This window comes from Castor canadensis, chromosome 10 (assembly GCF_047511655.1).
Source record: "Castor canadensis chromosome 10, mCasCan1.hap1v2, whole genome shotgun sequence".
Lineage (NCBI taxonomy): Eukaryota > Metazoa > Chordata > Mammalia > Rodentia > Castoridae > Castor > Castor canadensis.
Window position 1 is genome coordinate 87548219 of NC_133395.1, and position 25556 is coordinate 87573774.

Below are 25556 nucleotides of genomic sequence, written 5' to 3' on the forward strand. Positions count from 1 at the left end.
AGGGACCGCTTGCCCCCGTGGAACAGACATTCTCCCCGTGGACAACCTCAGGTGCCGGGACCCTCTGCTCTGCCTTGGAAAACCCACCTTCTGCAATGTATGCCCAACGCAATCAGGCCGAGCAGATTGACCCCCTCGGCCCGGCCCCAGTGTGTGATGGGGCTCTGTGCGTGAGGGCTTGCTCTTCCCCACCTACACCAGGCACGGCATCTAACACACACACACACACACACACACACCACGCAGAGACACCCAGACCACGCACGCACGCACGGGTCGCACCCTCCTCTCCCCCACCCCACACACGAGCAGCCGAAGAACAAGAGGGTATGGCTGGGGCCTGAGCGGGAACAAGCGAAGCCTTGGTTTGCGGCCCCTTGGCCAACTGCATCAGGATTTTTGTCTGGGCTCGGAGGCCAGAGGATCTCTGCCATTTGCTAGCAGGGCCAGGGATGGCAGGAGGGTGGGTACGGGGCTCAGCCAGGGCCAGTTCTGCTGGCACGATCCTGTAGCACGTGGCCGCGTAGCACGGTGTCGGGTCTGAAGGAGGCCAAGCAGGGGCACAAGACCCAGCAGCGGCACAGGGAAGAGGCCCAGGGCACCCAGGAGCAGACGAGACCCGGGAGTCGTGCGTGCTTGGCGTGGCCACGGGCCCCGTGACGCCCGAGGACTCGAGTGCTCAGCCCCGTGTAGTGGCCGCGAAGGCCTGCCTGGGAGAAACGCCCCGGGAGGCCGGCAGGAACCCGGGATCGGAAGGGATGTGGAGGGGCCCCGGGTCGGAGGAGATGGCTTTGTCTGTGTTTGGTTTTGTTTCTTCTTCCCAAGATCCCGGGTGTGAAAGGGGCCAGAGGTGAAGTCCTGGGCTGGAAAGCCTCACGATTCAGCCCCGCATCCCCAGGCCCTGAGTGTGGAGGAGGGCGGAGCGGGTCGGCGAAGGGCGCGGCTGCCGTTTTCCTGATGGGCTGGAGGGGCAGTGGCGCTTTCCGGACGAAGAGGACCGGAAGGGTCCCCGAGACCTCCGCTGGGAGCCACGCACCCACCAAAGGATACGGCTCCAGGAGGCGACGGAGGAGGGCGGCTGCTTGCCCTGGCCCGAGCTGTGCGTCCCCCGCCTTGGCCACAGCAGTGGACATTCCCAGAAGAACAAGCGCCCGAGAGCACTGAGAAATTTTCCCCCGAGAAAACTTGACCCTCGTCCTGGCAGCAGGACACCTCGGGAAGAAAGCCACCCAGCGGCCACCTGGGCGAGACCGGCTGCCCGAGCAGGCGCGCGGGGCCTCTGGCCGCTGGCCCCGGGCTGCCAGCCCCCACCCGGACTCCCAGCCGTGCCAGGAGAGCAGCGTGGAGACGCACGCCGGGGCCCTCGGCAGGCTCTTGGGGCTCCCGGAGGCGGCGGCTAGCGTCTACGGCCATACCACCCTGAACGCGCCCGATCTCGTCTGATCTCGGAAGCTAAGCAGGGTCGGGCCTGGTTAGTACTTGGATGGGAGACCGCCTGGGAATACCGGGTGCTGTAGGCTTTTGCTCCTCCCTCCCTCGCTGCTCCTTTTGTCTTCGGGGACTTCGCCACCACCCCCCCACCACCACCACCACCCCCAGCACCACCACCACCACCACCACCACAACGACCCACCGTGACCACGACCCCGACCCCGTCCGGGCCACCCGCCAGACCCACGCACACCGAATCCTCACAGCTACGTCCCCGAATCCTCTCCCCTCCCCACACTCTCCTGGGGCGCGCGCCCGCGACACGGGTCACCAGCGAGGTTGGTCCCAGGCCACGTTGGGGACCGCTCCCCAACTGCCCTCCAGGCGGGCGGGGAGGGACGTGCGGAAGCCATGAGAAAGTGGGTCCTGCACCCCAGCGGGCCCCACAGTGGGACGCGCCACACCTGGGCTCGCCACAAGGTGGTGCACTGGGTCCAGGGCAAGACGCCAGGGGACAGAGAAGCAGGGAGCCTCAGTCGGGTGCTGCTCCACGTCGCGCTCCGTCGCTCAACCCAAGACAGGGCAGCCAGCGCGCGACCTCTACGTGGGATCCCGCCTCCCACGGCAGAGCCTGCGGTCACAGGGACAGAGGGCACAGGCCGCCAGAGCTCCGAATGCCAGCGGCAGCTCCCCGTCCCGCTCAAGGGAGGGAGGGCCGCCGCTGGCACCCAGTCGCCTGTGCCACCCTCCGGGTCTCAAAGCACTCCTCAGTCAGCTCAAGGACCGGGGCCACCTGGCCTTCGGGGTCACATGGGCTTGGGCACGACGGAAGGGACCGCTTGCCCCCGTGGAACAGACATTCTCCCCGTGGACAACCTCAGGTGCCGGGACCCTCTGCTCCGCCTTGGAAAACCCACCTTCTGCAATGTATGCCCAACGCAATCAGGCCGAGCAGATTGACCCCCTCGGCCCGGCCCCAGTGTGTGATGGGGCTCTGTGCGTGAGGGCTTGCTCTTCCCCACCTACACCAGGCACGGCATCTAACACACACACACACACACACACACACACACACACACACACCACGCAGAGACACCCAGACCACGCACGCACGCACGGGGACGCACCCTCCTCTCCCCCACCCCACACACGAGCAGCCGAAGGACAAGAGGGTATGGCTGGGGCCTGAGCGGGAACAAGCGAAGCCTTGGTTTGCGGCCCCTCGGCCAACTGCATCAGGATTTTTGTCTGGGCTCGGAGGCCAGAGGATCTCTGCCATTTGCTAGCAGGGCCAGGGATGGCAGGAGGGTGGGTACGGGGCTCAGTCAGGGCCAGTTCTGCTGGCACGATCCTGTAGCACGTGGCCGCGTAGCACGGGGTCGGGTCTGAAGGAGGCCAAGCAGGGGCACAAGACCCAGCAGCGGCACAGGGAAGAGGCCCAGGGCACCCAGGAGCAGACGAGACCCGGGAGTCGTGCGTGCTTGGCGTGGCCGCGGGCCCCGTGACGCCCGAGGACTCGAGTGCTCAGCCCCGTGTAGTGGCCGCGAAGGCCTGCCTGGGAGAAACGCCCCGGGAGGCCGGCAGGAACCCGGGATCGGAAGGGATGTGGAGGGGCCCCGGGTCGGAGGAGATGGCTTTGGCTGTGTTTGGTTTTGTTTCTTCTTCCCAAGATCCCGGGTGTGAAAGGGGCCAGAGGTGAAGTCCTGGGCTGGAAAGCCTCACGATTCAGCCCCGCAGCCCCAGGCCCTGAGTGTGGAGGAGGGCGGAGCGGGTCGGCGAAGGGCGCGGCTGCCGTTTTCCTGATGGGCTGGAGGGGCAGTGGCGCTTTCCGGACGAAGAGGACCGGAAGGGTCCCCGAGACCTCCGCTGGGAGCCACGCACCCACCCAAGGATACGGCTCCAGGAGGCGACGGAGGAGGGCGGCTGCTTGCCCTGGCCCGAGCTGTGCGTCCCCCGCCTTGGCCACAGCAGTGGACATTCCCAGAAGAACAAGCGCCCGAGAGCCCTGAGAAATTTTCCCCCGAGAAAACTTGACCCTCGTCATGGCAGCAGGACACCTCGGGAAGAAAGCCACCCAGCGGCCACCTGGGCGAGACCGGCTGCCCGAGCAGGCGCGCGGGGCCTCTGGCCGCTGGCCCCGGGCTGCCAGCCCCCACCCGGACTCCCAGCCGTGCCAGGAGAGCAGCGTGGAGACGCACGCCGGGGCCCTCGGCAGGCTCTTGGGGCTCCCGGAGGCGGCGGCTAGCGTCTACGGCCATACCACCCTGAACGCGCCCGATCTCGTCTGATCTCGGAAGCTAAGCAGGGTCGGGCCTGGTTAGTACTTGGATGGGAGACCGCCTGGGAATACCGGGTGCTGTAGGCTTTTGCTCCTCCCTCCCTCGCTGCTCCTTTTGTCTTCGGGGACTTCGCCACCACCCCCCCCCCACCACCACCACCCCCAGCACCACCACCACCACCACCACCACAACGACCCACCGTGACCACGACCCCGACCCCGTCCGGGCCACCCGCCAGACCCACGCACACCGAATCCTCACAGCTACGTCCCCGAATCCTCTCCCCTCCCCACACTCTCCTGTGGCACGCGCCCGCGACACGGGTCACCAGCGAGGTTGGTCCCAGGCCACGTTGGGGACCGCTCCCCAACTGCCCTCCAGGCGGGCGGGGAGGGACGTGCGGAAGCCATGAGAAAGTGGGTCCTGCACCCCAGCGGGCCCCACAGCGGGACGCGCCACACCTGGGCTCGCCACAAGGTGGTGCACTGGGTCCAGGGCAAGACGCCAGGGGACAGAGAAGCAGGGAGCCTCAGTCGGGTGCTGCTCCACGTCGCGCTCCGTCGCTCAACCCAAGACAGGGCAGCCAGCGCGCGACCTCTACGTGGGATCCCGCCTCCCACGGCAGAGCCTGCGGTCACAGGGACAGAGGGCGCAGGCCGCCAGAGCTCCAGATGCCAGCGGCAGCTCCCCGTCCCGCTCAAAGGGAGGGAGGGCCGCCGCTGGCGCCCAGTCGCCTGTGCCACCCTCCGGGTCTCAAAGCACTCCTCAGTCAGCTCAAGGACCGGGGCCACCTGGCCTTCGGTGTCACATGGGTTTGGGCACGACGGAAGGGACCGCTTGCCCCCGTGGAACAGACATTCTCCCCGTGGACAACCTCAGGTGCCGGGACCCTCTGCTCCGCCTTGGAAAACCCACCTTCTGCAATGTATGCCCAACGCAATCAGGCCGAGCAGATTGACCCCCTCGGCCCGGCCCCAGTGTGTGATGGGGCTCTGTGCGTGAGGGCTTGCTCTTCCCCACCTACACCAGGCACGGCATCTAACACACACACACACACACACACACACCACGCAGAGACACCCAGACCACGCACGCACGCACGGGGACGCACCCTCCTCTCCCCCACCCCACACACGAGCAGCCGAAGGACAAGAGGGTATGGCTGGGGCCTGAGCGGGAACAAGCGAAGCCTTGGTTTGCGGCCCCTCGGCCAACTGCATCAGGATTTTTGTCTGGGCTCGGAGGCCAGAGGATCTCTGCCATTTGCTAGCAGGGCCAGGGATGGCAGGAGGGTTGGTACGGGGCTCAGACAGGGCCAGTTCTGCTGGCACGATCCTGTAGCACGTGGCCGCGTAGCACGGGGCCGGGTCTGAAGGAGGCCAAGCAGGGGCACAAGACCCAGCAGCGGCACAGGGAAGAGGCCCAGGGCACCCAGGAGCAGACGAGACCCGGGAGTCGTGCGTGCTTGGCGTGGCCGCGGGCCCCGTGACGCCCGAGGACTCGAGTGCTCAGCCCCGTGTAGTGGCCGCGAAGGCCTGCCTGGGAGAAACGCCCCGGGAGGCCGGCAGGAACCCGGGATCGGAAGGGATGTGGAGGGGCCCCGGGTCGGAGGAGATGGCTTTGGCTGTGTTTGGTTTTGTTTCTTCTTCCCAAGATCCCGGGTGTGAAAGGGGCCAGAGGTGAAGTCCTGGGCTGGAAAGCCTCACGATTCAGCCCCGCAGCCCCAGGCCCTGAGTGTGGAGGAGGGCGGAGCGGGTCGGCGAAGGGCGCGGCTGCCGTTTTCCTGATGGGCTGGAGGGGCAGTGGCGCTTTCCGGACGAAGAGGACCGGAAGGGTCCCCGAGACCTCCGCTGGGAGCCACGCACCCACCCAAGGATACGGCTCCAGGAGGCGACGGAGGAGGGCGGCTGCTTGCCCTGGCCCGAGCTGTGCGTCCCCCGCCTTGGCCACAGCAGTGGACATTCCCAGAAGAACAAGCGCCCGAGAGCACTGAGAAATTTTCCCCCGAGAAAACTTGACCCTCGTCCTGGCAGCAGGACACCTCGGGAAGAAAGCCACCCAGCGGCCACCTGGGCGAGACCGGCTGCCCGAGCAGGCGCGCGGGGCCTCTGGCCGCTGGCCCCGGGCTGCCAGCCCCCACCCGGACTCCCAGCCGTGCCAGGAGAGCAGCGTGGAGACGCACGCCGGGGCCCTCGGCAGGCTCTTGGGGCTCCCGGAGGCGGCGGCTAGCGTCTACGGCCATACCACCCTGAACGCGCCCGATCTCGTCTGATCTCGGAAGCTAAGCAGGGTCGGGCCTGGTTAGTACTTGGATGGGAGACCGCCTGGGAATACCGGGTGCTGTAGGCTTTTGCTCCTCCCTCCCTCGCTGCTCCTTTTGTCTTCGGGGACTTCGCCACCACCCCCCCCACCACCACCACCACCCCCAGCACCACCACCACCACCACCACCACAACGACCCACCGTGACCACGACCCCGACCCCGTCCGGGCCACCCGCCAGACCCACGCACACCGAATCCTCACAGCTACGTCCCCGAATCCTCTCCCCTCCCCACACTCTCCTGGGGCGCGCGCCCGCGACACGGGTCACCAGCGAGGTTGGTCCCAGGCCACGTTGGGGACCGCTCCCCAACTGCCCTCCAGGCGGGCGGGGAGGGACGTGCGGAAGCCATGAGAAAGTGGGTCCTGCACCCCAGCGGGCCCCACAGCGGGACGCGCCACACCTGGGCTCGCCACAAGGTGGTGCACTGGGTCCAGGGCAAGACGCCAGGGGACAGAGAAGCAGGGAGCCTCAGTCGGGTGCTGCTCCACGTCGCGCTCCGTCGCTCAACCCAAGACAGGGCAGCCAGCGCGGGACCTCTACGTGGGATCCCGCCTCCCACGGCAGAGCCTGCGGTCACAGGGACAGAGGGCGCAGGCCGCCAGAGCTCCGGATGCCAGCGGCAGCTCCCAGTCCCGCTCAAAGGGAGGGAGGGCCGCCGCTGGCGCCCAGTCGCCTGTGCCACCCTCCGGGTCTCAAAGCACTCCTCAGTCAGCTCAAGGACCGGGGCCACCTGGCCTTCGGGGTCACATGGGCTTGGGCACGACGGAAGGGACCGCTTGCCCCCGTGGAACAGACATTCTCCCCGTGGACAACCTCAGGTGCCGGGACCCTCTGCTCCGCCTTGGAAAACCCACCTTCTGCAATGTATGCCCAACGCAATCAGGCCGAGCAGATTGACCCCCTCGTCCCGGCCCCAGTGTGTGATGGGGCTCTGTGCGTGAGGGCTTGCTCTTCCCCATCTACACCAGGCACGGCATCTAACACACACACACACACCACGCAGAGACACCCAGACCACGCACGCACGCACGGGGACGCACCCTCCTCTCCCCCACCCCACACACTAGCAGCCGAAGGACAACAGGGTATGGCTGGGGCCTGAGCGGGAACAAGCGAAGCCTTGGTTTGCGGCCCCTCGGCCAACTGCATCAGGATTTTTGTCTGGGCTCGGAGGCCAGAGGATCTCTGCCATTTGCTAGCAGGGCCAGGGATGGCAGGAGGGTGGGTACGGGGCTCAGCCAGGGCCAGTTCTGCTGGCACGATCCTGTAGCACGTGGCCGCGTAGCACGGGGCCGGGTCTGAAGGAGGCCAAGCAGGGGCACAAGACCCAGCAGCGGCACAGGGAAGAGGCCCAGGGCACCCAGGAGCAGACGAGACCCGGGAGTCGTGCGTGCTTGGCGTGGCCGCGGGCCCCGTGACGCCCGAGGACTCGAGTGCTCAGCCCCGTGTAGTGGCCGCGTAGGCCTGCCTGGGAGAAACGCCCCGGGAGGCCGGCAGGAACCCGGGATCGGAAGGGATGTGGAGGGGCCCCGGGTCGGAGGAGATGGCTTTGGCTGTGTTTGGTTTTGTTTCTTCTTCCCAAGATCCCGGGTGTGAAAGGGGCCAGAGGTGAAGTCCTGGGCTGGAAAGCCTCACGATTCAGCCCCGCAGCCCCAGGCCCTGAGTGTGGAGGAGGGCGGAGCGGGTCGGCGAAGGGCGCGGCTGCCGTTTTCCTGATGGGCTGGAGGGGCAGTGGCGCTTTCCGGACGAAGAGGACCGGAAGGGTCCCCGAGACCTCCGCTGGGAGCCACACACCCACCCAAGGATACGGCTCCAGGAGGCGACGGAGGAGGGCGGCTTCTTGCCCTGGCCCGAGCTGTGCGTCCCCCGCCTTGGCCACAGCAGTGGACATTCCCAGAAGAACAAGCGCCCGAGAGCACTGAGAAATTTTCCCCCGAGAAAACTTGACCCTCGTCCTGGCAGCAGGACACCTCGGGAAGAAAGCCACCCAGCGGCCACTTGGGCGAGACCGGCTGCCCGAGCAGGCGCGCGGGGCCTCTGGCCGCTGGCCCCGGGCTGCCAGCCCCCACCCGGACTCCCAGCCGTGCCAGGAGAGCAGCGTGGAGACGCACGCCGGGGCCCTCGGCAGGCTCTTGGGGCTCCCGGAGGCGGCGGCTAGCGTCTACGGCCATACCACCCTGAACGCGCCCGATCTCGTCTGATCTCGGAAGCTAAGCAGGGTCGGGCCTGGTTAGTACTTGGATGGGAGACCGCCTGGGAATACCGGGTGCTGTAGGCTTTTGCTCCTCCCTCCCTCGCTGCTCCTTTTGTCTTCGGGGACTTCGCCACCACCCCCCCCCCACCACCACCACCCCCAGCACCACCACCACCACCACCACAACGACCCACCGTGACCACGACCCCGACCCCGTCCGGGCCACCCGCCAGACCCACGCACACCGAATCCTCACAGCTACGTCCCCGAATCCTCTCCCCTCCCCACACTCTCCTGGGGCGCGCGCCCGCGACACGGGTCACCAGCGAGGTTGGTCCCAGGCCTCGTTGGGGACCGCTCCCCAACTGCCCTCCAGGCGGGCGGGGAGGGACGTGCGGAAGCCATGAGAAAGTGGGTCCTGCAACCCAGCGGGCCCCACAGCGGGACGCGCCACACCTGGGCTCGCCACAAGGTGGTGCACTGGGTCCAGGGCAAGACGCCAGGGGACAGAGAAGCAGGGAGCCTCAGTCGGGTGCTGCTCCACGTCGCGCTCCGTCGCTCAACCCAAGACAGGGCAGCCAGCGCGCGACCTCTACGTGGGATCCCGCCTCCCACGGCAGAGCCTGCGGTCACAGGGACAGAGGGCGCAGGCCGCCAGAGCTCCGGATGCCAGCGGCAGCTCCCCGTCCCGCTCAAAGGGAGGGAGGGCCGCCGCTGGCGCCCAGTCGCCTGTGCCACCCTCCGGGTCTCAAAGCACTCCTCAGTCAGCTCAAGGACCGGGGCCACCTGGCCTTCGGGGTCACATGGGCTTGGGCACGACGGAAGGGACCGCTTGCCCCCGTGGAACAGACATTCTCCCCGTGGACAACCTCAGGTGCCGGGACCCTCTGCTCCGCCTTGGAAAACCCACCTTCTGCAATGTATGCCCAACGCAATCAGGCCGAGCAGATTTACCCCCTCGGCCCGGCCCCAGTGTGTGATGGGGCTCTGTGCGTGAGGGCTTGCTCTTCCCCACCTACACCAGGCACGGCATCTAACACACACACACACACACACACACACACACACACACACACCACGCAGAGACACCCAGAACACGCACGCACGCACGGGCACGCACCCTCCTCTCCCCCACCCCACACACGAGCAGCCGAAGGACAAGAGGGTATGGCTGGGGCCTGAGCGGGAACAAGCGAAGCCTTGGTTTGCGGCCCCTCGGCCAACTGCATCAGGATTTTTGTCTGGGCTCGGAGGCCAGAGGATCTCTGCCATTTGCTAGCAGGGCCAGGGATGGCAGGAGGGTGGGTACGGGGCTCAGCCAGGGCCAGTTCTGCTGGCACGATCCTGTAGCACGTGGCCGCGTAGCACGGGGCCGGGTCTGAAGGAGGCCAAGCAGGGGCACAAGACCCAGCAGCGGCACAAGGAAGAGGCCCAGGGCACCCAGGAGCAGACGAGACCCGGGAGTCGTGCGTGCTTGGCGTGGCCGCGGGCCCCGTGACGCCCGAGGACTCGAGTGCTCAGCCCCGTGTAGTGGCCGCGAAGGCCTGCCTGGGAGAAACGCCCCGGGAGGCCGGCAGGAACCCGGGATCGGAAGGGATGTGGAGGGGCCCCGGGTCGGAGGAGATGGCTTTGGCTGTGTTTGGTTTTGTTTCTTCTTCCCAAGATCCCGGGTGTGAAAGGGGCCAGAGGTGAAGTCCTGGGCTGGAAAGCCTCACGATTCAGCCCCGCAGCCCCAGGCCCTGAGTGTGGAGGAGGGCGGAGCGGGTCGGCGAAGGGCGCGGCTGCCGTTTTCCTGATGGGCTGGAGGGGCAGTGGCGCTTTCCGGACGAAGAGGACCGGAAGGGTCCCCGAGACCTCCGCTGGGAGCCACGCACCCACCCAAGGATACGGCTCCAGGAGGCGACGGAGGAGGGCGGCTGCTTGCCCGGGCCCGAGATTTGCATCCCCCGCCTTGGCCACAGCAGTGGACATTCCCAGAAGAACAAGCGCCCGAGAGCACTGAGAAATTTTCCCCCGAGAAAACTTGACCCTCGTCCTGGCAGCAGGACACCTCGGGAAGAAAGCCACCCAGCGGCCACCTGGGCGAGACCGGCTGCCCGAGCAGGCGCGCGGGGCCTCTGGCCGCTGGCGCCGGGCTGCCAGCCCCCACCCGGACTCCCAGCCGTGCCAGGAGAGCAGCGTGGAGACGCACGCCGGGGCCCTCGGCAGGCTCTTGGGGCTCCCGGAGGCGGCGGCTAGCGTCTACGGCCATACCACCCTGAACGCGCCCGATCTCGTCTGATCACGGAAGCTAAGCAGGGTCGGGCCTGGTTAGTACTTGGATGGGAGACCGCCTGGGAATACCGGGTGCTGTAGGCTTTTGCTCCTCCCTCCCTCGCTGCTCCTTTTGTCTTCGGGGACTTCGCCACCACCCCCCCACCACCACCACCACCCCCAGCACCACCACCACCACCACCACCACAATGACCCACCGTGACGACGACCCCGACCCCGTCCGGGCCACCCGCCAGACCCACGCACACCGAATCCTCACAGCTACGTCCCCGAATCCTCTCCCCTCCCCACACTCTCCTGGGGCACGCGCCCGCGACACGGGTCACCAGCGAGGTTGGTCCCAGGCCACGTTGGGGACCGCTCCCCAACTGCCCTCCAGGCGGGCGGGGAGGGACGTGCGGAAGCCATGAGAAAGTGGGTCCTGCACCCCAGCGGGCCCCACAGCGGGACGCGCCACACCTGGGCTCGCCACAAGGTGGTGCACTGGGTCCAGGGCAAGACGCCAGGGGACAGAGAAGCAGGGAGCCTCAGTCGGGTGCTGCTCCACGTCGCGCTCCGTCGCTCAACCCAAGACAGGGCAGCCAGCGCGCGACCTCTACGTGGGATCCCGCCTCCCACGGCAGAGCCTGCGGTCACAGGGACAGAGGGCGCAGGCCGCCAGAGCTCCGGATGCCAGCGGCAGCTCCCCGTCCCGCTCAAAGGGAGGGAGGGCCGCCGCTGGCGCCCAGTCGCCTGTGCCACCCTCCGGGTCTCAAAGCACTCCTCAGTCAGCTCAAGGACCGGGGCCACCTGGCCTTCGGGGTCACATGGGCTTGGGCACGACGGAAGGGACCGCTTGCCCCCGTGGAACAGACATTCTCCCCATGGACAACCTCAGGTGCCGGGACCCTCTGCTCCGCCTTGGAAAACCCACCTTCTGCAATGTATGCCCAACGCAATCAGGCCGAGCAGATTGACCCCCTCGGCCCGGCCCCAGTGTGTGATGGGGCTCTGTGCGTGAGGGCTTGCTCTTCCCCACCTACACCAGGCACGGCATCTAACACACACACACACACACACACACACCACGCAGAGACACCCAGACCACGCACGCACGCACGGGGACGCACCCTCCTCTCCCCCACCCCACACACGAGCAGCCGAAGGACAAGAGGGTATGGCTGGGGCCTGAGCGGGAACAAGCGAAGCCTTGGTTTGCGGCCACTCGGCCAACTGCATCAGGATTTTTGTCTGGGCTCGGAGGCCAGAGGATCTCTGCCATTTGCTAGCAGGGCCAGGGATGGCAGGAGGGTGGGTATGGGGCTCAGCCAGGGCCAGTTCTGCTGGCACGATCCTGTAGCACGTGGCCGCGTAGCACGTGGTCGGGTCTGAAGGAGGCCAAGCAGGGGCACAAGACCCAGCAGCGGCACAGGGAAGAGGCCCAGGGCACCCAGGAGCAGACGAGACCCGGGAGTCGTGCGTGCTTGGCGTGGCCGCGGGCCCCGTGACGCCCGAGGACTCGAGTGCTCAGCCCCGTGTAGTGGCCGCGAAGGCCTGCCTGGGAGAAACGCCCCGGGAGGCCGGCAGGAACCCGGGATCGGAAGGGATGTGGAGGGGCCCCGGGTCGGAGGAGATGGCTTTGTCTGTGTTTGGTTTTGTTTCTTCTTCCCAAGATCCCGGGTGTGAAAGGGGCCAGAGGTGAAGTCCTGGGCTGGAAAGCCTCACGATTCAGCCCCGCAGCCCCAGGCCCTGAGTGTGGAGGAGGGCGGAGCGGGTCGGCGAAGTGCGCGGCTGCCGTTTTCCTGATGGGCTGGAGGGGCAGTGGCGCTTTCCTGGACGAAGAGGGCCGGAAGGGTCCCCGAGACCTCCGCTGGGAGCCACGCACCCTCCCAAGGATACGGCTCCAGGAGGCGACGGAGGAGGGCGGCTGCTTGCCCTGGCCCGAGCTGTGCGTCCCCCGCCTTGGCCACAGCAGTGGACATTCCCAGAAGAACAAGCGCCCGAGAGCACTGAGAAATTTTCCCCCGAGAAAACTTGACCCTCGTCCTGGCAGCAGGACACCTCGGGAAGAAAGCCACCCAGCGGCCACCTGGGCGAGACCGGCTGCCCGAGCAGGCGCGCGGGGCCTCTGGCCGCTGGCCCCGGGCTGCCAGCCCCCACCCGGACTCCCAGCCGTGCCAGGAGAGCAGCGTGGAGATGCACGCCGGGGCCCTCGGCAGGCTCTTCGGGCTCCCGGAGGCGGCGGCTAGCATCTACGGCCATACCACCCTGAACGCGCCCGATCTCGTCTTATCTCGGAAGCTAAGCAGGGTCGGGCCTGGTTAGTACTTGGATGGGAGACCGCCTGGGAATACCGGGTGCTGTAGGCTTTTGCTCCTCCCTCCCTCGCTGCTCCTTTTGTCTTCGGGGACTTCGCCACCACCCCCCCCACCACCACCACCACCCCCAGCACCACCACCACCACCACCACCACAACGACCCACCGTGACCACGACCCCGACCCCGTCCGGACCACCCGCCAGACCCACGCACACCGAATCCTCACAGCTACGTCCCCGAATCCTCTCCCCTCCCCACACTCTCCTGGGGCGCGCGCCCGCGACACGGGTCACCAGCGAGGTTGGTCCCAGGCCACGTTGGGGACCGCTCCCCAACTGCCCTCCAGGCGGGCGGGGAGGGACGTGCGGAAGCCATGAGAAAGTGGGTCCTGCACCCCAGCGGGCCCCACAGCGGGACGCGCCACACCTGGGCTCGCCACAAGGTGGTGCACTGGGTCCAGGGCAAGACGCCAGGGGACAGAGAAGCAGGGAGCCTCAGTCGGGTGCTGCTCCACGTCGCGCTCCGTCGCTCAACCCAAGACAGGGCAGCCAGCGCGGGACCTCTACGTGGGATCCCGCCTCCCACGGCAGAGCCTGCGGTCACAGGGACAGAGGGCGCAGGCCGCCAGAGCTCCGGATGCCAGCGGCAGCTCCCAGTCCCGCTCAAAGGGAGGGAGGGCCGCCGCTGGCGCCCAGTCGCCTGTGCCACCCTCCGGGTCTCAAAGCACTCCTCAGTCAGCTCAAGGACCGGGGCCACCTGGCCTTCGGGGTCACATGGGCTTGGGCACGACGGAAGGGACCGCTTGCCCCCGTGGAACAGACATTCTCCCCGTGGACAACCTCAGGTGCCGGGACCCTCTGCTCCGCCTTGGAAAACCCACCTTCTGCAATGTATGCCCAACGCAATCAGGCCGAGCAGATTGACCCCCTCGGCCCGGCCCCAGTGTGTGATGGGGCTCTGTGCGTGAGGGCTTGCTCTTCCCCATCTACACCAGGCACGGCATCTAACACACACACACACACCACGCAGAGACACCCAGACCACGCACGCACGCACGGGGACGCACCCTCCTCTCCCCCACCCCACACACTAGCAGCCGAAGGACAACAGGGTATGGCTGGGGCCTGAGCGGGAACAAGCGAAGCCTTGGTTTGCGGCCCCTCGGCCAACTGCATCAGGATTTTTGTCTGGGCTCGGAGGCCAGAGGATCTCTGCCATTTGCTAGCAGGGCCAGGGATGGCAGGAGGGTGGGTACGGGGCTCAGCCAGGGCCAGTTCTGCTGGCACGATCCTGTAGCACGTGGCCGCGTAGCACGGGGCCGGGTCTGAAGGAGGCCAAGCAGGGGCACAAGACCCAGCAGCGGCACAGGGAAGAGGCCCAGGGCACCCAGGAGCAGACGAGACCCGGGAGTCGTGCGTGCTTGGCGTGGCCGCGGGCCCCGTGACGCCCGAGGACTCGAGTGCTCAGCCCCGTGTAGTGGCCGCGAAGGCCTGCCTGGGAGAAACGCCCCAGGAGGCCGGCAGGAACCCGGGATCGGAAGGGATGTGGAGGGGCCCCGGGTCGGAGGAGATGGCTTTGGCTGTGTTTGGTTTTGTTTCTTCTTCCCAAGATCCCGGGTGTGAAAGGGGCCAGAGGTGAAGTCCTGGGCTGGAAAGCCTCACGATTCAGCCCCGCAGCCCCAGGCCCTGAGTGTGGAGGAGGGCGGAGCGGGTCGGCGAAGGGCGCGGCTGCCGTTTTCCTGATGGGCTGGAGGGGCAGTGGCGCTTTCTGGACGAAGAGGGCCGGAAGGGTCCCCGAGACCTCCGCTGGGAGCCACGCACCCACGCAAGGATACGGCTCCAGGAGGCGACAGAGGAGGGCGGCTGCTTGCCCTGGCCCGAGCTGTGCGTCCCCCGCCTTGGCCACAGCAGTGGACATTCCCAGAAGAACAAGCGCCCGAGAGCACTGAGAAATTTTCCCCCGAGAAAACTTGACCCTCGTCCTGGCAGCAGGACACCTCGGGAAGAAAGCCACCCAGCGGCCACCTGGGCGAGACCGGCTGCCCGAGCAGGCGCGCGGGGCCTCTGGCCGCTGGCCCCGGGCTGCCAGCCCCCACCCGGACTCCCAGCCTTGCCAAGAGAGCAGCGTGGAGATGCACGCCGGGGCCCTCGGCAGGCTCTTGGGGCTCCCGGAGGCGGCGGCTAGCGTCTACGGCCATACCACCCTGAACGCGCCCGATCTCGTCTGATCTCGGAAGCTAAGCAGGGTCGGGCCTGGTTAGTACTTGGATGGGGGACCGCCTGGGAATACCGGGTGCTGTAGGCTTTTGCTCCTCCCTCCCTCGCTGCTCCTTTTGTCTTCGGGGACTTCGCCACCACCCCCCCCACCACCACCACCACCCCCAGCACCACCACCACCACCACCACCACAACGACACACCGTGACCACGACCCCGACCCCGTCCGGGCCACCCGCCAGACCCACGCACACCGAATCCTCACAGCTACGTCCCCGAATCCTCTCCCCTCCCCACACTCTCCTGGGGCGCGCGCCCGCGACACGGGTCACCAGCGAGGTTGGTCCCAGGCCACGTTGGGGACCGCTCCCCACCTGCCCTCCAGGCGGGCGGGGAGGGACGTGCGGAAGCCATGAGAAAGTGGGTCCTGCACCCCAGCGGGCCCCACAGCGGGACGCGCCACACCTGGGCTCACCACAAGGTGGTGCACTGGGTCCAGGGCAAGACGCCAGGGGACAGAGAAGCAGGGAGCCTCAGTCGGGTGCTGCTCCACGTCGCGCTCCGTCGCTCAATCCAAGACAGGGCAGCCAGCGCGGGACCTCTACGTGGGATCCCGCCTCCCACGGCAGAGCCTGCGGTCACAGGGACAGAGGGCGCAGGCCGCCAGAGCTCCGGATGCCAGCGGCAGCTCCCAGTCCCGCTCAAAGGGAGGGAGTGCCGCCGCTGGCGCCCAGTCGCCTGTGCCACCCTCCGGGTCTCAAAGCACTCCTCAGTCAGCTCAAGGACCGGGGCCACCTGGCCTTCGGGGTCACATGGGCTTGGGCACGACGGAAGGGACCGCTTGCCCCCGTGGAACAGACATTCTCCCCGTGGACAACCTCAGGTGCCGGGACCCTCTGCTCCGCCTTGGAAAACCCACCTTCTGCAATGTATGCCCAACGCAATCAGGCCGAGCAGATTGACCCCCTCGGCCCGGCCCCAGTGTGTGATGGGGCTCTGTGTGTGAGGGCTTGCTCTTCCCCACCTACACCAGGCACGGCATCTAACACACACACACACACACACACACAAACCACGCAGAGACACCCAGACCACGCACGCACGCACGGGGACGCACCCTCCTCTCCCCCACCCCACACACGAGCAGCCGAAGGACAAGAGGGTATGGCTGGGGCCTGAGCGGGAACAAGCGAAGCCTTGGTTTGCGGCCCCTCGGCCAACTGCATCAGGATTTTTGTCTGGGCTCGGAGGCCAGAGGATCTCTGCCATTTGCTAGCAGGGCCAGGGATGGCAGGAGGGTGGGTACGGGGCTCAGCCAGGGCCAGTTCTGCTGGCACGATCCTGTAGCACGTGGCCGCGTAGCACGGGGTCGGTTCTGAAGGAGGCCAAGCAGGGGCACAAGACCCAGCAGCGGCACAGGGAAGAGGCCCAGGGCACCCAGGAGCAGACGAGACCCGGGAGTCGTGCGTGCTTGGCGTGGCCGCGGGCCCGGTGACGCCCGAGGACTCGAGTGCTCAGCCCCGTGTAGTGGCCGCGAAGGCCTGCCTGGGAGAAACGCCCCGGGAGGCCGGCAGGAACCCGGGATCGGAAGGGATGTGGAGGGGCCCCGGGTCGGAGGAGATGGCTTTGGCTGTGTTTGGTTTTGTTTCTTCTTCCCAAGATCCCGGGTGTGAAAGGGGCCAGAGGTGAAGTGCTGGGCTGGAAAGCCTCACGATTCAGCCCCGCAGCCCCAGGCCCTGAGTGTGGAGGAGGGCGGAGCGGGTCGGCGAAGGGCGCGGCTGCCGTTTTCCTGATGGGCTGGAGGGGCAGTGGCGCTTTCCGGACGAAGAGGACCGGAAGGGTCCCCGAGACCTCCGCTGGGAGCCACGCACCCACCCAAGGATACGGCTCCAGGAGGCGACGGAGGAGGGCGGCTGCTTGCCCTGGCCCGAGCTGTGCGTCCCCCGCCTTGGCCACAGCAGTGGACATTCCCAGAAGAACAAGCGCCCGAGAGCACTGAGAAATTTTCCCCCGAGAAAACTTGACCCTCGTCCTGGCAGCAGGACACCTCGGGAAGAAAGCCACCCAGCGGCCACCTGGGCGAGACCGGCTGCCCGAGCAGGCGCGCGGGGCCTCTGGCCGCTGGCCCCGGGCTGCCAGCCCCCACCCGGACTCCCAGCCGTGCCAGGAGAGCAGCGTGGAGACGCACGCCGGGGCCCTCGGCAGGCTCTTGGGGCTCCCGGAGGCGGCGGCGAGCGTCTACGGCCATACCACCCTGAACGCGCCCGATCTCGTCTGATCTCGGAAGCTAAGCAGGGTCGGGCCTGGTTAGTACTTGGATGGGAGACCGCCTGGGAATACCGGGTGCTGTAGGCTTTTGCTCCTCCCTCCCTCGCTGCTCCTTTTGTCTTCGGGGACTTCGCCACCACCCCCCCACCACCACCACCACCCCCAGCACCACCAACACCACCACCACAACGACCCACCGTGACCACGACCCCGACCCCGTCCGGGCCACCCGCCAGACCCACGCACACCGAATCCTCACAGCTACGTCCCCGAATCCTCTCCCTTCCCCACACTCTCCTGGGGCACGCGCCCACGACACGGGTCACCAGCGAGGTTGGTCCCAGGCCACGTTGGGGACCGCTCCCCAACTGCCCTCCAGGCGGGCGGGGAGGGACGTGCGGAAGCCATGAGAAAGTGGGTCCTGCACCCCAGCGGGCCCCACAGCGGGACGCGCCACACCTGGGCTCGCCACAAGGTGGTGCACTGGGTCCAGGGCAAGACGCCAGGGGACAGAGAAGCAGGGAGCCTCAGTCGGGTGCTGCTCCACGTCGCGCTCCGTCGCTCAACCCAAGACAGGGCAGCCAGCGCGCGACCTCTACGTGGGATCCCGCCTCCCACGGCAGAGCCTGCGGTCACAGGGACAGAGGGCGCAGGCCGCCAGAGCTCCGGATGCCAGCGGCAGCTCCCCGTCCCGCTCAAAGGGAGGGAGTGCCGCCGCTGGCGCCCAGTCGCCTGTGCCACCCTCCGGGTCTCAAAGCACTCCTCAGTCAGCTCAAGGACCGGGGCCACCTGGCCTTCGGGGTCACATGGGCTTGGGCACGACGGAAGGGACCGCTTGCCCCCGTGGAACAGACATTCTCCCCGTGGACAACCTCAGGTGCCGGGACCCTCTGCTCCGCCTTGGAAAACCCACCTTCTGCAATGTATGCCCAACGCAATCAGGCCGAGCAGATTGACCCCCTCGGCCCGGCCCCAGTGTGTGATGGGGCTCTGTGCGTGAGGGCTTGCTCTTCCCCACCTACACCAGGCACGGCATCTAACACACACACACACACACACACACACCAGGCAGAGACACCCAGACCACGCACGCACGCACGGGGATGCACCCTCCTTTCCCCCACCCCACACACGAGCAGCCGAAGGACAAGAGGGTATGGCTGGGGCCTGAGCGGGAACAAGCGAAGCCTTGGTTTGCGGCCCCTCGGCCAACTGCATCAGGATTTTTGTCTGGGCTCGGAGGCCAGAGGATCTCTGCCATTTGCTAGCAGGGCCAGGGATGGCAGGAGGGTGGGTACGGGGCTCAGCCAGGGCCAGTTCTGCTGGCACGATCCTGTAGCACGTGGCCACGTAGCACGGGGCCGGGTCTGAAGGAGGCCAAGCAGGGGCACAAGACCCAGCAGCGGCACAGGGAAGAGGCCCAGGGCACCCAGGAGCAGACGAGACCCGGGAGTCGTGCGTGCTTGGCGTGGCCGCGGGCCCCGTGACGCCCGAGGACTCGAGTGCTCAGCCCCGTGTAGTGGCCGCGAAGGCCTGCCTGGGAGAAACGCCCCGGGAGGCCGGCAGGAACCCGGGATCGGAAGGGATGTGGAGGGGCCCCGGGTCGGAGGAGATGGCTTTGGCTGTGTTTGGTTTTGTTTCTTCTTCCCAAGATCCCGGGTGTGAAACGGGCCAGAGGTGAAGTCCTGGGCTGGAAAGCCTCACGATTCAGCCCCGCAGCCCCAGGCCCTGAGTGTGGAGGAGGGCGGAGCGGGTCGGCGAAGGGCGCGGCTGCCGTTTTCCTGATGGGCTGGAGGGGCAGTGGCGCTTTCCGGACGAAGAGGACCGGAAGGGTCCCCGAGACCTCCGCTGGGAGCCACGCACCCACCCAAGGATACGGCTCCAGGAGGCGACGGAGGAGGGCGGCTGCTTGCCCTGGCCCGAGCTGTGCGTCCCCCGCCTTGGCCACAGCAGTGGACATTCCCAGAAGAACAAGCGCCCGAGAGCACTGAGAAATTTTCCCCCGAGAAAACTTGACCCTCGTCCTGGCAGCAGGACACCTCGGGAAGAAAGCCACCCAGCGGCCACCTGGGCGAGACCGGCTGCCCGAGCAGGCGCGCGGGGCCTCTGGCCGCTGGCCCCGGGCTGCCAGCCCCCACCCGGACTCCCAGCCGTGCCAGGAGAGCAGCGTGGAGACGCACGCCGGGGCCCTCGGCAGGCTCTTGGGGCTCCCGGAGGCGGCGGCTAGCGTCTACGGCCATACCACCCTGAACGCGCCCGATCTCGTCTGATCTCGGAAGCTAAGCAGGGTCGGGCCTGGTTAGTACTTGGATGGGAGACCGCCTGGGAGTACCGGGTGCTGTAGGCATTTGCTCCTCCCTCCCTCGCTGCTCCTTTTGTCTTCGGGGACTTCGCCACCACCCCCCCACCACCACCACCACCCCCAGCACCACCACCATCACCACCACCACAACGACCCACCGTGACCACGACCCCGACCCCGTCCGGGCCACCCGCCAGACCCACGCACACCGAATCCTCACAGCTACGTCCCCGAATCCTCTCCCCTCCCCACACTCTCCTGGGGCGCGCGCCCGCGACACGGGTCACCAGCGAGGTTGGTCCCAGGCCACGTTGGGGACCGCTCCCCAACTGCCCTCCAGGCGGGCGGGGAGGGACGTGCGGAAGCCATGAGAAAGTGGGTCCTGCACCCCAGCGGGCCCCACAGCGGGACGCGCCACACCTGGGCTCGCCACAAGGTGGTGCACTGGGTCCAGGGCAAGACACCAGGGGACAGAGAAGCAGGGAGCCTCAGTCGGGTGCTGCTCCACGTCGCGCTCCGTCGCTCAACCCAAGACAGGGCAGCCAGCGCGCGACCTCTACGTGGGATCCCGCCTCCCACGGCAGAGCCTGCGGTCACAGGGACAGAGGGCGCAGGCCGCCAGAGCTCCGGATGCCAGCGGCAGCTCCCAGTCCCGCTCAAAGGGAGGGAGGGCCGCCACTGGCGCCCAGTCGCCTGTGCCACCCTCCGGGTCTCAAAGCACTCCTCAGTCAGCTCAAGGACCGGGGCCACCTGGCCTTCGGGGTCACATGGGCTTGGGCACGACGGAAGGGACCGCTTGCCCCCGTGGAACAGACATTCTCCCCGTGGACAACCTCAGGTGCCGGGACCCTCTGCTCCGCCTTGGAAAACCCACCTTCTGCAATGTATGCCCAACGCAATCAGGCCGAGCAGATTGACCCCCTCGGCCCGGCCCCAGTGTGTGATGGGGCTCTGTGCGTGAGGGCTTGCTCTTCCCCACCTACACCAGGCACGGCATCTAACACACACACACACACACACACACACACCACGCAGAGACACCCAGACCACGCACGCACGCACGGGGACGCACCCTCCTCTCCCCCACCCCACACACGAGCAGCCGAAGGACAAGAGGGTATGGCTGGGGCCTGAGCGGGAACAAGCGAAGCCTTGGTTTGCGGCCCCTCGGCCAACTGCATCAGGATTTTTGTCTGGGCTCGGAGGCCAGAGGATCTCTGCCATTTGCTAGCAGGGCCAGGGATGGCAGGAGGGTGGGTACGGGGCTCAGCCAGGGCCAGTTCTGCTGGCACGATCCTGTAGCACGTGGCCGCGTAGCACGGGGCCGGGTCTGAAGGAGGCCAAGCAGGGGCACAAGACCCAGCAGCGGCACAGGGAAGAGGCCCAGGGCACCCAGGAGCAGACGAGACCCGGGAGTCGTGCGTGCTTGGCGTGGCCGCGGGCCCCGTGACGCCCGAGGACTCGAGTGCTCAGCCCCGTGTAGTGGCCGCGAAGGCCTGCCTGGGAGAAAAGCCCCGGGAGGCCGGCAGGAACCCGGGATCGGAAGGGATGTGGAGGGGCCCCGGGTCGGAGGAGATGGCTTTGGCTGTGTTTGGTTTTGTTTCTTCTTCCCAAGATCCCGGGTGTGAAAGGGGCCAGAGGTGAAGTCCTGGGCTGGAAAGCCTCACGATTCAGCCCCGCAGCCCCAGGCCCTGAGTGTGGAGGAGGGCGGAGCGGGTCGGCGAAGGGCGCGGCTGCCGTTTTCCTGATGGGCTGGAGGGGCAGTGGCGCTTTCCGGACGAAGAGGGCCGGAAGGGTCCCCGAGACCTCCGCTGGGAGCCACGCACCCACCCAAGGATACGGCTCCAGGAGTCGACGGAGGAGGGCGGCTGCTTGCCCTGGCCCGAGCTGTGCGTCCCCCGCCTTGGCCACAGCAGTGGACATTCCCAGAAGAACAAGCGCCCGAGAGCACTGAGAAATTTTCCCCCGAGAAAACTTGACCCTCGTCCAGGCAGCAGGACACCTCGGGAAGAAAGCCACCCAGCGGCCACCTGGGCGAGACCGGCTGCCCGAGCAGGCGCGCGGGGCCTCTGGCCGCTGGCCCCGGGCTGCCAGCCCCCACCCGGACTCCCAGCCGTGCCAGGAGAGCAGCGTGGAGACGCACGCCGGGGCCCTCGGCAGGCTCTTGGGTCTCCCGGAGGCGGCGGCTAACGTCTACGGCCATACCACCCTGAACGCGCCCGATCTCGTCTGATCTCGGAAGCTAAGCAGGGTCGGGCCTGGTTAGTACTTGGATGGGAGACCGCCTGGGAATACCGGGTGCTGTAGGCTTTTGCTCCTCCCTCCCTCGCTGCTCCTTTTGTCTTCGGGGACTTCGCCACCACCCCCCCACCACCACCACCACCCCCAGCACCACCACCACCACCACCACAACGACCCACCGTGACCACGACCCCGACCCCGACCGGGCCACCCGCCAGACCCACGCACACCGAATCCTCACAGCTACGTCCCCGAATCCTCTCCCCTCCCCACACTCTCCTGGGGCGCGCGCCCACGACACGGGTCACCAGCGAGGTTGGTCCCAGGCCACGTTGGGGACCGCTCCCCAACTGCCCTCCAGGCGGGCGGGGAGGGACGTGCGGAAGCCATGAGAAAGTGGGTCCTGCACCCCAGCGGGCCCCACAGCGGGACGCGCCACACCTGGGCTCGCCACAAGGTGGTGCACTGGGTCCAGGGCAAGACGCCAGGGGACAGAGAAGCAGGGAGCCTCAGTCGGGTGCTGCTCCACGTCGCGCTCCGTCGCTCAACCCAAGACAGGGCAGCCAGCGCGCGACTTCTACGTGGGATCCCGCCTCCCACGGCAGAGCCTGCGGTCACAGGGACAGAGGGCGCAGGCCACCAGAGCTCCGGATGCCAGCGGCAGCTCCCCGTCCCGCTCAAAGGGAGGGAGGCCCGCCGCTGGCGCCCAGTCGCCTGTGCCACCCTCCGGGTCTCAAAGCACTCCTCAGTCAGCTCAAGGACCGGGGCCACCTGGCCTTCGGGGTCACATGGGCTTGGGCACGACGGAAGGGACCGCTTGCCCCCGTGGAACAGACATTCTCCCCGTGGACAACCTCAGGTGCCGGGACCCTCTGCTCCGCCTTGGAAAACCCACCTTCTGCAATGTATGCCCAACGCAATCAGGCCGAGCAGATTGACCCCCTCGGCCCGGCCCCAGTGTGTGATGGGGCTCTGTGCGTGAGGGCTTGCTCTTCCCCACCTACACCAGGCACGGCATCTAACACACACACACACACACACACGCACACACACACACACACACCACGCAGAGACACCCAGACCACGCACGCACGCACGGGGACGCACCCTCCTCTCCCCCACCCCACACACGAGCAGCCGAAGGACAAGAGGGTATGGCTGGGGCCTGAGCGGGAACAAGCGAAGCCTTGGTTTGCGGCCCCTCGGCCAACTGCATCAGGATTTTTGTCTGGGCTCGGAGGCCAGAGGATCTCTGCCATTTGCTAGCAGGGCCAGGGATGGCAGGAGGGTGGGTACGGGGCTCAGCCAGGGCCAGTTCTGCTGGCAAGATCCTGTAGCACGTGGCCGCGTAGCACGGGGCCGGGTCTGAAGGAGGCCAAGCAGGGGCACAAGACCCAGCAGCGGCACAGGGAAGAGGCCCAGGACACCCAGGAGCAGACGAGACCCGGGAGTCGTGCGTGCTTGGCGTGGCCGCGGGCCCCGTGATGCACGAGGACTCGAGTGCTCAGCCCCGTGTAGTGGCCGCGAAGGCCTGCCTGGGAGAAACGCCCCGGGAGGCCTGCAGGAACCCGGGATCGGAAGGGATGTGGAGGGGCCCCGGGTCGGAGGAGATGGCTTTGTCTGTGTTTGGTTTTGTTTCTTCTTCCCAAGATCCCGGGTGTGAAAGGGGCCAGAGGTGAAGTCCTGGGCTGGAAAGCCTCACGATTCAGCCCCGCAGCCCCAGGCTCTGAGTGTGGAGGAGGGCGGAGCGGGTCGGCGAAGGGCGCGGCTGCCGTTTTCCTGATGGGCTGGAGGGGCAGTGGCGCTTTCCGGACGAAGAGGACCGGAAGGGTCCCCGAGACCTCCGCTGGGAGCCACGCACCCACCCAAGGATACGGCTCCAGGAGGCGACGGAGGAGGGCGGCTGCTTGCCCTGGCCCGAGCTGTGCGTCCCCCGCCTTGGCCACAGCAGTGGACATTCCCAGAAGAACAAGCGCCCGAGAGCACTGAGAAATTTTCCCCCGAGAAAACTTGACCCTCGTCCTGGCAGCAGGACACCTCGGGAAGAAAGCCACCCAGCGGCCACCTGGGCGAGACCGGCTGCCCGAGCAGGCGCGCGGGGCCTCTGGCCGCTGGCCCCGGGCTGCCAGCCCCCACCCGGACTCCCAGCCGTGCCAGGAGAGCAGCGTGGAGACGCACGCCGGGGCCCTCGGCAGGCTCTTGGGGCTCCCGGAGGCGGCGGCTAGCGTCTACGGCCATACCACCCTGAACGCGCCCGATCTCGTCTGATCTCGGAAGCTAAGCAGGGTCGGGCCTGGTTAGTACTTGGATGGGGGACCGCCTGGGAATACCGGGTGCTGTAGGCTTTTGCTCCTCCCTCCCTCGCTGCTCCTTTTGTCTTCGGGGACTTCGCCACCACCCCCCCCACCACCACCACCACCCCCAGCACCACCACCACCACCACCACCACAACGACCCACCGTGACCACGACCCCGACCCCGTCCGGGCCACCCGCCAGACCCACGCACACCGAATCCTCACAGCTACGTCCCCGAATCCTCTCCCCTCCCCACACTCTCCTGGGGCGCGCGCCCGTGACACGGGTCACCAGCGAGGTTGGTCCCAGGCCACGTTGGGGACCGCTCCCCAACTGCCCTCCAGGTGGGCGGGGAGGGACGTGCGGAAGCCATGAGAAAGTGGGTCCTGCACCCCAGCGGGCCCCACAGCGGGACGCGCCACACCTGGGCTCGCCACAAGGTGGTGCACTGGGTCCAGGGCAAGACGCCAGGGGACAGAGAAGCAGGGAGCCTCAGTCGGGTGCTGCTCCACGTCGCGCTCCGTCGCTCAACCCAAGACAGGGCAGCCAGCGTGCGACCTCTACGTGGGATCCCGCCTCCCACGGCAGAGCCTGCGGTCACAGGGACAGAGGGCGCAGGCCGCCAGAGCTCCGGATGCCAGCGGCAGCTCCCCGTCCCGCTCAAAGGGAGGGAGGGCCGCCGCTGGCGCCCAGTCCCCTGTGCCACCCTCCGGGTCTCAAAGCACTCCTCAGTCAGCTCAAGGACCGGGGCCACCTGGCCTTCGGGGTCACATGGGCTTGGGCACGACGGAAGGGACCGCTTGCCCCCGTGGAACAGACATTCTCCCCGTGGACAACCTCAGGTGCCGGGACCCTCTGCTCCGCCTTGGAAAACCCACCTTCTGCAATGTATGCCCAACGCAATCAGGCCGAGCAGATTGACCCCCTCGGCCCGGCCCCAGTGTGTGATGGGGCTCTGTGCGTGAGGGCTTGCTCTTCCCCACCTACACCAGGCACGGCATCTAACACACACACACACACACACACACACACACACCACGCAGAGACACCCAGACCACGCACGCACGCACGGGGACGCACCCTCCTCTCCCCCACCCCACACACGAGCAGCCGAAGGACAAGAGGGTATGGCTGGGGCCTGAGCGGGAACAAGCGAAGCCTTGGTTTGCGGCCCCTCGGCCAACTGCATCAGGATTTTTGTCTGGGCTCGGAGGCCAGAGGATCTCTGCCATTTGCTAGCAGGGCCAGGGATGGCAGGAGGGTGGGTACGGGGCTCAGCCAGGGCCAGTTCTGCTGGCACGATCCTGTAGCACGTGGCCGCGTAGCACGGGGTCGGGTCTGAAGGAGGCCAAGCAGGGGCACAAGACCCAGCAGCGGCACAGGGAAGAGGCCCAGGGCACCCAGGAGCAGACGAGACCCGGGAGTCGTGCGT

General features: G+C 67.4%; 11 non-coding genes across 11 annotated transcripts; all 11 read left to right on the plus strand.

The window, feature by feature from the left end:
• Positions 1–1401: 1401 nt before the first annotated feature.
• LOC141413577 (5S ribosomal RNA) lies at positions 1402–1520 on the plus strand. The gene has a single exon (XR_012438368.1). It is a non-coding gene; the product is annotated as a 5S ribosomal RNA (ribosomal RNA).
• A 2157-nt stretch (positions 1521–3677) lies between these two features.
• Positions 3678–3796, plus strand: LOC141413578 (5S ribosomal RNA). The gene has a single exon (XR_012438369.1). It is a non-coding gene; the product is annotated as a 5S ribosomal RNA (ribosomal RNA).
• Positions 3797–5940: 2144 nt separating this feature from the next.
• On the plus strand, positions 5941–6059 carry LOC141413579 (5S ribosomal RNA). Its single transcript, XR_012438370.1, has one exon. It is a non-coding gene; the product is annotated as a 5S ribosomal RNA (ribosomal RNA).
• Positions 6060–8194: 2135 nt separating this feature from the next.
• Positions 8195–8313, plus strand: LOC141413581 (5S ribosomal RNA). The gene has a single exon (XR_012438372.1). It is a non-coding gene; the product is annotated as a 5S ribosomal RNA (ribosomal RNA).
• Positions 8314–10468: 2155 nt separating this feature from the next.
• Positions 10469–10587, plus strand: LOC141412780 (5S ribosomal RNA). Its single transcript, XR_012437622.1, has one exon. It is a non-coding gene; the product is annotated as a 5S ribosomal RNA (ribosomal RNA).
• Positions 10588–12732: 2145 nt separating this feature from the next.
• Positions 12733–12851, plus strand: LOC141412999 (5S ribosomal RNA). Its single transcript, XR_012437841.1, has one exon. It is a non-coding gene; the product is annotated as a 5S ribosomal RNA (ribosomal RNA).
• Positions 12852–14986: 2135 nt separating this feature from the next.
• On the plus strand, positions 14987–15105 carry LOC141412370 (5S ribosomal RNA). Its single transcript, XR_012437209.1, has one exon. It is a non-coding gene; the product is annotated as a 5S ribosomal RNA (ribosomal RNA).
• A 2147-nt stretch (positions 15106–17252) lies between these two features.
• On the plus strand, positions 17253–17371 carry LOC141413582 (5S ribosomal RNA). Its single transcript, XR_012438373.1, has one exon. It is a non-coding gene; the product is annotated as a 5S ribosomal RNA (ribosomal RNA).
• Positions 17372–19512: 2141 nt separating this feature from the next.
• On the plus strand, positions 19513–19631 carry LOC141412543 (5S ribosomal RNA). Its single transcript, XR_012437385.1, has one exon. It is a non-coding gene; the product is annotated as a 5S ribosomal RNA (ribosomal RNA).
• Positions 19632–21777: 2146 nt separating this feature from the next.
• Positions 21778–21896, plus strand: LOC141413583 (5S ribosomal RNA). Its single transcript, XR_012438374.1, has one exon. It is a non-coding gene; the product is annotated as a 5S ribosomal RNA (ribosomal RNA).
• Positions 21897–24053: 2157 nt separating this feature from the next.
• On the plus strand, positions 24054–24172 carry LOC141412371 (5S ribosomal RNA). Its single transcript, XR_012437210.1, has one exon. It is a non-coding gene; the product is annotated as a 5S ribosomal RNA (ribosomal RNA).
• Positions 24173–25556: the final 1384 nt, after the last annotated feature.